Here is an 11975-nt window from a genome sequence, read left to right as displayed (position 1 = left end):
CCTAATTCTACCTTACGCATTGTTTAATTTCTTTAACCCTTTGAGTGTCAGAGGGGCCTCGGCACCAGAGTCACAATCTGGCAAGCCACAATGATGAGATAATTTGTCAGCAATCTGATGACAATATCCCCAGAGGCGTCCTACATTTCCATTCAGATCACCGATGAGAATGTGCTCTCCGCAAGTAAATAAGCAAAAGGGCAGGCTGCGTTGTTGTCGCTGGTGTGCCAGCCTTTATGATGTAGTAACTACTACATAAGGCACAGTTAGGGTTAATGTACTAGCCTCTACCACAAAAAACAGAAATGCCCATGCTACATCCAATCTGACAAAATACAGCTAAACCCCGTTATAACGCGCCTCGCTATACCGCGATTCGGTTATAACGCGGTTTTCCCGTGGCTCCCGTTTAAAAAAAAAAATAGTTTTACATTTTAAATTTTTTTTTTTTTTTGCACACTGCACTCACTGCACACACTCACTGCTCATTGCTCACACTGCACACACACTGCACACTGCACACACACTGCTCATTGCTCACACTGCACACACTGACACACTGCACATTGCTCACACTGCACACACACTGCACACACTGACACACTGCTCATTGCTCACACTGCACACACTGACACACTGCTCATTGCTCACACTGCTCACACTGCTCATTGCTCACACTGCACACACTGACACACTGCTCATTGCTCACACTGCACACACTGCTCACACTGACACACACTGCACATTGCTCACTGCTCACACACTGCTCATTGCTCACACTGCACACACTGCTCCATGCTCACACTGCACACTGCACACACACTGCTCACACTGCCACACACTGCCACACACTGCTCACACTGACACACACTGCACACACTCACTGCACACAGCCCTCACAATACACTCACATGTCAGCAGCCCACCCCCCCTCACATGTCAGCAGCCCCCCCCCCCCCTCACATGTCAGCAGCCCACCCCCCCCCCCTCACATGTCAGCAGCCCACCCCCCCTCACATGTCAGCAGCTCACCCCCCCCCCTCACATGTCAGCAGCCCACCCCCCCCTCACATGTCAGCAGCCCACCCCCCCCCTCACATGTCAGCAGCCCACCCCCCCCCTCACATGTCAGCAGCCCACCCCCCCCCCCTCACATGTCAGCAGAACTCACATGTCAGCAGCCCAACCCCCCCCCTCCCTCTTGCAGCAGCAGCAGATCTGGCTGGGAGGACACAGACACACGTTGCCACGCACAGCAAAACCAGGAGGCTGGGAGGAAGAGGGAGGGGGGCTGAGAGGGAGGGGGGCTGGGAGGGAGAGGGAGGGGGCAGGTCTCTGTTTGGGGTCACCCCTGTGCCCTGGCTGGGAGTGAGGGGGGCAGGTCTCTATGGGGTATCCCCCCTCCCTGTGAGGGGCAGATGAGGCTGGACAGAGGCAGCCCCGTCCACTCCCAGAATGCTTTGCTTCTAGCAGCATCTGGCTCCGGTCCCAGCTTTCCTCCTGGGGGCTCCGTCTCCATTTTGCAGCCTCTGCAGCGTTGTACTTGTGACCGTGAGTACAACGTGCGGCTGACATGTAACCCACCCTCCTGCACCCAGAGAGGGGCACTGCCCTGCGGGGGCATACCTCGGGGGTGGGGGGGAGGGGGTTGGGGGGGAGTTGAGAGGGAGGGAGGGGGCTGAGAGGGAGAGGTAGGAGGGATGAATCGCCGCCATTTTTTTTTAAACTTTTTTTATTTTTATTTATTTAATTAACTCCCTTCCGATCAGACGCGCGGTGGCCATTTTTAAAAAAAAAAATTAGCGCGACCCCGTTACTAACGCGGTGGTCTCGGGGTGGACCCCGAGGACCGCGTTATAACGGGGTTTAGCTGTACATAGTAAAATACTTCAATATTCTCATGAGTAAGGGTCATTTAGTTAAAACCCTTTGGCCAAGGCGTTATAAGCCTGCAGCCACTTCACAGCATGGTCAGTAAGACGGTCCTAACACTACTTGTGAAAATTCTCATTGACCTCTGCTGGAGGGAGAATGACCACAGTGAGTCTGTCCACACAGGAACATGAAAAACCCTGCTAATTTAAACAGTGGGGTGGGGTGAGCTTAAACCCTGGGAGGAGGGGCCACTAACCACCAAACAACTGATAACAGTTGAAAATTAAAGTTAATAAACACACAATCCAAACAAGCTCAAAACCCCAAAACTAATACATATATATACATACATACATACATATATATATATATATATATATATATATATATATATACATACATACATACATACATACATACATACATACATACATACATACATACATACATACATACATACATACATACATACATACATACATACATACATATATACATACATACATACATATATATATATATATATATATATATATATATATATATATAATTATATAATGTGGTGGGTTTGGCTGGGGGTTTTGAGCTTTCTGGGATTGTGTGTTTATTAACTTATGAATCCCCCATCCTTTTTGTGAAGTAGTACTTACTCACATTTCCTGATCCAGCCACCCTCTAGCTTCGGCACATTACCTCTTGTTCTAAGCACTTCACTTTCTCTGAAATATGATTATTGCCCCCACCTTGTTCAAACTCTGTATATATTTGAACGTTTCGATAATATTCCCTCCCTCCCTTCTCTTCTCCAAGCTAGCTATACGTGGTCGCTTAGTACTCTAGGTGAGGTCTATCAATGAACTGTAAAGTGGCATCCGTATCTCTCTCTGTTTTTGCAGCTAATACCTCCGCCTATAAAAGACAGCATCCTGCTGGCTTTCCCAACTGCTTTGTTACGTTGCTTGCCTACTTTTCATAGCTAAAATATTGACTCCCATGTCTATTTCCTCCATAGTGGTTGACATGGAACTTTTTGGCATTAAATTGTAGTTGCTACTGCCTTGACCCTTTCCCTAATCTACCTAAATCATGAATCCTTTATTTTTAACTCTTTGCACCCCTCAAGGAGCGTCAACCATATTACAGATCTCTGTGTCATCTGCAAAATGGCATACTTCCCCATCCAGACCATTCAAGAAACAGCCATTGCTCCCAAAATGTTCTAAGCTAAGGGCCTTTCCCAGGACCCCAAGTGTCGGGGAAAATTTGAGTTCCGTTTGAACGGGGAATGGGGATTATATTTTCCCAAGCAAGAGACAGGCTCTATATTGAAAAGGTGTCTAGGAGAAACTTAAGCATAGGAAGGCTTCAATGATCTGCTTTGGGCTCACTTAACAGTTGTAACAGCTTTGTTTGCCACATGTTGTTTTTTTTTTAGCATAAGGAACTTTAATGTTGGCAGATTAGTCTGATCAGCATTTAGCTATTTTGCCTATTTAAACTGTATCACTTCTATTCAGCATTTTCTACTCTAGACGATCACATATTTAGTGAAGTTGCATCATTTAAATCCCTTGAGTACTGCCTGACAAAGCACCTGTAGTTACTAACAGGTTAGAGAGGAGTGCCTACTTTTGAAACATAAAGGGGAGACATCAGCCTTAAAATAGTAGGTCCGAGAGTATCCCAGAATAATCCCCAAATTCCCTGGTCTGTTTCTCGTGTGGCTGATAAATCTCTAATTATGGTAGCAACTATTGGAAGTGGAGCTAACATTGCAGAAGGTCCTGGTTAGTTTGGAGAAAGTTAGCCTCATCTAAAAAAAGAAAGGGTCCCCTTTTATTTTTCTTGGTTGGGGGTTGTCAATAACAAATTCCACAATCTCTTTGGAGTATAGTGTTTTTCCCCATGGACATTTAATCTGACTGCTGAGGGCGAAGACTATGGGAGGGGCCTCAAAGTTTAATAACGTCAGAGATAGGTGAATGGCACGGCGATAAGTTGATCATAGCTTTATAAAAATACATGTATTATTGACTATTCAAACAAATGGCCATTAGCAATTGTTACTAGCATTCCCACTTTACTAGCATTACCAGAATTAAAATACTACCCAATATTATCTAAACCAATAATTACTGCAATTTTTCTATATTCAGAACTGTTTGCCCTAGTTAAACCTCACTGGCAGCCATATAGACGAAGGTGGTACCACAGAAGCAACATGTTTGAACTCTAATCCTATAGTGCAAATATCTGTTAACTAAATTAGTCATTTACATAATTAAACAGTGGTGTGTATATTATTTAATATGGAGAGATAAGTATGCAGGCACCTTATTAAAAAGGTTCCCCGTGTAGTATTTTGGGAGAATAGATTAGTGTGGAATTGGTCACATATATACATATATACACCTCCAAAGAATTCAGAAGGATCTTTAAAGTAGCAATAATCCCATCTCCCCATTTACATAATGATTTCTTTTTACAGAACAGTGCTATTTTTAGCTCTGGGAACCCCGTTTCCAGGATACGTAATCTTTTAGTTGCCCACACACTTTGGGAAGTTCCTGAAAAAAAAGTGTACAGTAGATTTTTGCTTTAAAGTAAGACATACAAATTATTGAAAAAAATATGGGGTTGGTAAAGCAAATAGAGCCCCCACCCCCTGCCCTCCTCCGGGGACAACTAGTTAGTATAAGGGGTCAGCTGTGTGGGATAACTCAGGTCACTCCCGTCCCCATTATGTGATGCAGCATTACTATGTAGAGAGGGTATATATAGCTCCGCCCGAAGTTCTAGAAACAGGTTCCTCAGATGTACGTCACTGTGAGCCCTGTAAATACTGTAGGTGTGTGTGTATAGTTACGTGTATAAAGGATGTCCTCTCACCATTTATTGTTTTCAGTTACTAAACGTGCCCTATATAGTGAGAGCCCATAGAAATGGCCCAAGTTTGTTCTTTGGCCAGAAGAGGAATACGAATGTGCTAAGCAGGCAGTTCTCAGAGTAGAAGCTCCGGAACATAATTGGATCAACTCCCAATCTGACAAGTATTGACTAAGATTGTCATGCACAGAAACAGGATAGTGATCACCAGAGAATAGTGTGTATCTCTCAAGAAGGGTCCACCTGAGATAGGGCATTATAGAAGCTATGCAAGTGATTGCCAATCTAACCAATACTAAGGGAAACAAGCATAAGTACCTCCCCAGCGTTAGCGTGAGAGCTACAGGGGAAGAAGCACAGAATAACCATATTGTTTCACACCAGTTAATATCTGAAGTGAAGTCTGTTTTGTATGGTGAGCATTATCTACGGATGTGACTAAAGCTCTTGTTTGTACTATTAAAATTCCTTGCGCCCATCATTATTCTATCTGCATATCCACGCCCAGCCTGTATGGACCCAGCACCCTGAACAGGTATGAGAGGCCGAGCACAGCCATGTATATATATCCAACGTGATCAAACTCCTTTAGAGTCAGGCAAGGAGGGTTACACATAATAACAAAAAGTAACAGTTTCATAATGAAGGATGCCATTAAGGTCCATGTGCAGTAAGGTGTACATTCATCCACACATTATAACTTTCCCATGACCGTGCTAAAGGTAAGACAGCTCTATTAATAACGTGGGGAAATGGTAACTTAAAATATGAATTTGCCTATTTATATATGAGCACAAAGCTGCGCAGGTTTCATTGCTGCTAAAATTGATGTTCATCTATCTTTAACAAGCTTTTACCTGTTTTCAACATAATTTTCCTCAGCATGGCTACTGATCATCATCCTATATATAATTTAAGACTCCCCAAGCTAAGGCCTCTAGAGTGATCGACAAAGCAAGTTAGCAAGACAAATTTACCTAAACAAGTTGTGTTCATGTTAATTTAAGTTGTCTTAAAAATCTTGCCAAGTAATTGCTCTTGAAGAATAATTGTGGGGTCTCCGGGAACCCTGATTTAAGTAATACTTTTTGCATTTGTGGTATGCAAGTAAATTGAGAAGCACTTGTCTACAGTAAATTCCAATTACTTGTCTATATGCATATTTGTACTCACTTTAGCTTTCTTTTATTTTATATGTATAACTTTATATAGCTTCCTCATAACTGTCTAAGCTGAAGGATAAAGCAGCAATCCTCCCTAAAACTGATTTTGTTTTTCCTTCCCATTACTTTAACTGAAGGTAACTCAGAGCTCATCTTTGGGTTCCGATGTCCCCTTGGTTCTCGAGATATTTGTAGTTCTCTTGTGCTTGTTTGGCACAAAAATAGTACAAATATGCCTGCAGGGTCATGATTAGAAAGGCACAAATGTCCACTGCGTGTGGCACTAAGCCTGAGGATGAGACCATTTAGTATTCTTGCCCAGTGGACAAAACAGTTGCTCCCTGGATGTTGTGGGACCATGGATCCGCTCCACGGAACCCCTCGGCTCAGGTACAATTGTGAGTAACACAGATAGCTGCTTTACAAAAAGCATAGAAGCTAACATTCTATTGAAGTGAGCTCTCTGATATACTCTCTGTCAGACCCTTTATAACTATCAAATAAAAATGGAAATGTTCTCTATCATGTTTTCTATGGAAATTATAAATATGATGTAAGGCAGGGGTGCACAATCTTTCCCCGCTGCACCCCCCCTGCCTGCTTGCGCCCCCCCCTCCCTTACCTTACCTTGTCTCCGGCGCCAAATGATGGGGTCACGTAACGTCACGTTGCACCGCGGTGTCATTTAACACCACATTTTCATGGTGACGCATCACCGAAGATAAGGTAAGGATAGTTGCAGAAGCCTCACGGAATCCCCCTGGCATTTAATTGAAATGCCTTGGGGAAGAGCGCGGGTCCTCTGCAAACGCCGCGTGCACCCTGAAAAATCTTGCGCACCCCTGATGTAAGGCACATATGTCTTTAAAGCAGATAGTGTGGATAAATATATGTACACACTTATAAATATTCTCTGTCCTAAATCTAGGATATAAATACTTTTCTATATGGGTACTTTAAAGATGGCCGCTGACTCATCCTTCCTTACCTTGATTACTGCGTTTTTTTATAAAATTGTATTAAAGGTATTTTATAAATGCCTATTGACTTAAAATTCTGCGGAATAATCAAAATCATTATATATATATATATATATATATATATATATATATATATATATATATAGAAATATTCACCACCACTATTAAGGTTATGGTGGGTAAAAAAAGTGACTAAAACCCTCCACAGTAAAGCATAAAGCAACTGTAAATATTCCTGTATATTCATTTGCATGTCTTAGACAGGTCTGCAACCCTGTCTTTCACCATTATCACCCAGCAAACAGCACTTCCACTGCAGCAAGGGATTCTGGGAAATGACATGCAAATGAGCACACAGTGCCACTTTTTATCTCATGCTCACATTACATGAGCAACCCTTAGCCAATGCATGCTGCTTTAAACACAGCTTTTAAGCAAGGACTTGGGAGATGCAAAGTCAGTTAACCCACTCACAGACATGTTTCAATCTTGATGGGTATCATCAGTGTGAGGTTGGCTTGCTGACATTTGCTCAAATGAGATAAGAGTAGGTAATCACCACGACTATTAAGGTTATGGTGGGTAAAAAAAGTGACTAAAACCCTCCACAGTAAAGCATAAAGCAACTGTAAATATTCCTGTATATTCATTTGCATGTCTTAGACAGGTCTGCAACCCTGTCTTTCACCATTATCACCCATCAAGGTTGAAACATGTCTGTGAGTGGGTTAACTGACTTTGCATCTCCCAAGTCCTTGCTTAAAAGCTGTGTTTAAAGCAGCATGCATTGATTAAGGGTTGCTCATGTAATGTGAGCATGGGATAAAAAGTGGCACTGTGTGCTCATTTGCATGTCATTTCCCAGAATCCCTTGCTGCAGTGGAAGTGCTGTTTGCTGGGTGATAATGGTGAAAGACAGGGTTGCAGACCTGTCTAAGGCCTCGGACATAGTGCACTGAGCGTCGCTGAGCAGTGCTCTCGCTTGCTGACGCTCCACTACCAGGAGCTTTTTGCTGTCCTGACAGAGGAGACAGCAAGCGCGCTTGGGAGGCGGGTATCACTGTGTGTGTGTGTGTCACTTGGTAGCTGTCAGTGTGTGTGTGTGTCACTTTGAAGTGTTCTGTGTGTTTGTGTGTCACGGGAATGTGTGTGTGTGTGTGTGTATATTATATAATATTTTAAAAATTAAAAAAAAAAAGACGTGTGACAATACATTATTTATTAACATTGTGCAACTTTGATAAATATATTCACGCACGCACGCAAACACACACACACACACACACACACATGCATACACACATTATATATACACACACACACACACACACATATACACGCACACACATGCACACACACACACACACACACACACACACACACACACACACACACACACACACACACACACACACACATATACACGCACACACATGCATACACACACACACACACACACACACACGCACACACACACGCACACACACACATGCATACACACATATACACACATGCATACACACACACACATGCATGCATACACACATATGCACATGCACGCACATGCACACACACACACACACACACACACACACACACACACACATATGCACACACAGACACACACATGCACACATACACACATGCATACACACATATGCACACACACACACATGCACACATGCATACACACAGATGCACACACACACACAGAGGCACACACACATATGCACACACAAACACACACGCGCGCACACACACACACATGCACATACAGACACACACATGCGCACATACAGACACACACATGCACACATACACACATGCATACACACAGATGCACACACACACACACACACACAGATGCACACACATGCACACACACACACACACACAGATGCACACACATGCACACACATATACACACAGATGCACACACATGCATGCACACACACACACACACACACACACATGCATGCACACATATGCACACATGCACACATGCATACACATACACACACAAACACACACACACACACACACACACAGACACACACATGCATACACATACACACACACACACACATGCATACATGCATACACACATATGCACACATGCATACACATACACACACAATGCAAACACACACAGATGCACACACAGACACATACACACACAATGCAAACACACACACAAGGCACACAATGCACACACACACACACACACAACACACACACAGGAGACAGGGACCAGAGCAGAAGGGAGACAGCGATCGGGGCAGGAGGGGGGCAGGGACCGGAGCAGAAGGGGGACAGCGATCGGGGCAGGAGGGGGGCAGGGACCAGAAGCAGATGCATACATGCACACACAGACACACACACATGCACACACACATACATACACACACACACAGATGCACACACACATGCATACATGCACACACACATATGCACACACAGACACATACACACACAATGCAAACACACACACACAAGGCACACAATGCACACACAGACACACACACAACACACACAGGAGACAGGGACCAGAGCAGAAGGGAGACAGCGATCGGGGCAGGAGGGGGGCAGGGACCGGAGCAGAAGGGGGACAGCGATCGGGGCAGGAGGGGGGCAGGGACCAGAAGCAGATGCATACATGCATACATACATATGCACACACAGACACATACACACACACAATGCAAACACACACACACACAAGGCACACAATGCACACACAGACACACACAACACACACAGGAGACAGGGACCGGAGCAGAAGGGAGACAGCGATCGGGGCAGGAGGGGGGCAGGGACCGGAGCAGAATGGAGACAGCGATCGGGGCAGGAGGGGGGCAGGGACCGGAGCAGAAGGGGGACAGCGATCTGGGCAGGAGGGGGGCAGGGACCGGAGCAGAAGGGAGACAGCGATCGGGGCATCATCCTCTCCCCTCCTACACAACACACACAACACACACACAACACACACACAACACACACACACAACACCTTCTGTCTTCTGTCTGGTAATGGCGGCTCTGCAGGGAACCGGCTGCAGCCCCATTGGATGGGAGCGGTCACATGACCGCTCCTCCGCTTCCCCGAGCACCAAATATATCAGTTTGGCGCTCGGGGAAGAGTTTCTCCTCCTCAGCGCGCATCAGTGCGCATCAGCATGGAGAAACTATAGCCGCGCTGATAGCAGATGCAGGGGCGTTCTGCATCTGTTCAGCGCGGCTCAGCACGCCTCAGCACGCCTGAGTGCTCTATGGCCCGGGCCTAAGACATGCAAATGAATATACAGGAATATTTACAGTTGCTATATATATATATATATATATATATATATTTTGTATAGAATTGTACAAGTTGATGGTATTTTTTAAATGTGTTTGTACACCCACTTCCTGGTTAGAATAGAAAGGGTAAATAATTTTGCAATAGCCCATGGTCGGCGCTACTTAGCAGGCAGACCCAAATTATATCATATGTGGAGCCCAAATTGATTTGACCTATTTTGGCGGCTACCTGGTGCACTTACACACTTAAGCACACTGTTTTTTAAGGGACCTGCAGTAAATGCCAATCAAAAGGGCAGCCCCTCATAAGACCATAGTGTACTAATGGCAATTACATGTTTTTAGTGGGTAAATCTGAGTGATTGATTGGCCTTTTTAACCAGAATCCCAAACATAGAAGAAATTTGAACAATTTTGTGAAAGTTATCTTGTAAACATGGTGAGCTGGGACTTGGGGTTTGATTTCTGCAGGCTACACCTTTTATGTGATGTGTGTTCAACCTGAGCTTGCACAGCATTTCGTAATTTCCCCTTCCTTCTTTGTGGTTCATCTGATAAAGACATGGTTGGATAATTTGAGAAAATGATTGTCAAACACTATCCCATATAGAGGCCCCAAAGAAAAGAGTTTTGTGTTTAATTTCAAAAGAAACAAAATCTGCCAAATTTTTAAGCACAGTTGAATTTCATTGTTAAATCCTTTAAGGAAAAAAAAAAGGGGTGGAGGGTTTTCAGCTACTTGGGACAGCTCGTTTAGTTTCCCACCACTCTTAGGAGTTTAGATCCTCTATTAAACAATCAAATTCAAGGGGTCTGTCTGTACCAAAAGCAATCACATGCCTAGACCAGTGAAATGGAAGTGGTGGGGCCTCCACTTCTGTTACAATCGGGCTGGCCACTCCACCGGAGTAGTCAACCTGATCACCCCCTAGAACCAGGTGCATCGTTAAGGTCCTGAAAAGGTTAAGAAACCTTGGTCATTTACAGTAGGCCTCTAGCAAACCCCATACAAACAGGGCCGGTGCAGTGGTAGTCAAGGAGAGGTCAACAACTATGGTGCCGAATGCACTCATAGAACCTTTTCCAATCCTATATACATGGCCATGGAAGGTCAAGAACTAGAAAGAAAGGGAAACTTTGAAGTGAATCACTAAAACAAAAAGAAGGTAAACTTCATACGGATAACTACACTTCAAACACAAGTCCCCTGTGGGGACGGATTATTCCTGTCAGTGATGGATGAAGAAGTTAGCTAAAGGAATCTCTTCAATGGGAAACTTTCTACTGCAAACATAACTTTACAAATGTGTATGGTTACGGTGCACTTTGAATATGGCTGCAACACAAATAGTTTGCAGTCAGAATTGTCAGGAGTGTATTCCGTGTGCCTAGTACACATTTCACACTCATTATGAGACTTTAAAACCCTCTATTCCCATTGCTTTCACTTGACAACCGTGTACCCTTTCAAAATAAAAGATCACATTTCCTGTAATATATACTGCATAGTCCTGGTTCTCATAAGTCATTAACGGTTTAAAAAAAATGTTACTGAAAAATGACTTAATTCCCAAATTTTCACTCTTGCATGTTTATGAACGTGTAAATATCTGATGCATCGTTTAAAAAAAAAACCCCCCCAAAAAAGAACGGAGTTTCAAATTTTGACAACACCCTTGGAAATTTATTTGAAATCCCCATTATATTTCTAACATAATAAAGATTTTTTTTTTTTTACTTGATCAATGTAAAAATTGGACATGACTATAAAG

General features: G+C 43.8%; 1 protein-coding gene across 14 annotated transcripts in view; it reads right to left on the bottom strand.

The window, feature by feature from the left end:
- PTPRM (protein tyrosine phosphatase receptor type M) overlaps positions 1-11975 on the bottom strand; it is a 791475-nt gene that overhangs the window by 318804 nt on the left and 460696 nt on the right. The window lies entirely within an intron of this gene.

This window comes from Ascaphus truei, chromosome 2, assembly GCF_040206685.1.
Source record: "Ascaphus truei isolate aAscTru1 chromosome 2, aAscTru1.hap1, whole genome shotgun sequence".
NCBI lineage: Eukaryota > Metazoa > Chordata > Amphibia > Anura > Ascaphidae > Ascaphus > Ascaphus truei.
Note: the sequence above shows the minus strand (reverse complement) of the source record. Positions and strands in the feature narration are given on the sequence as shown.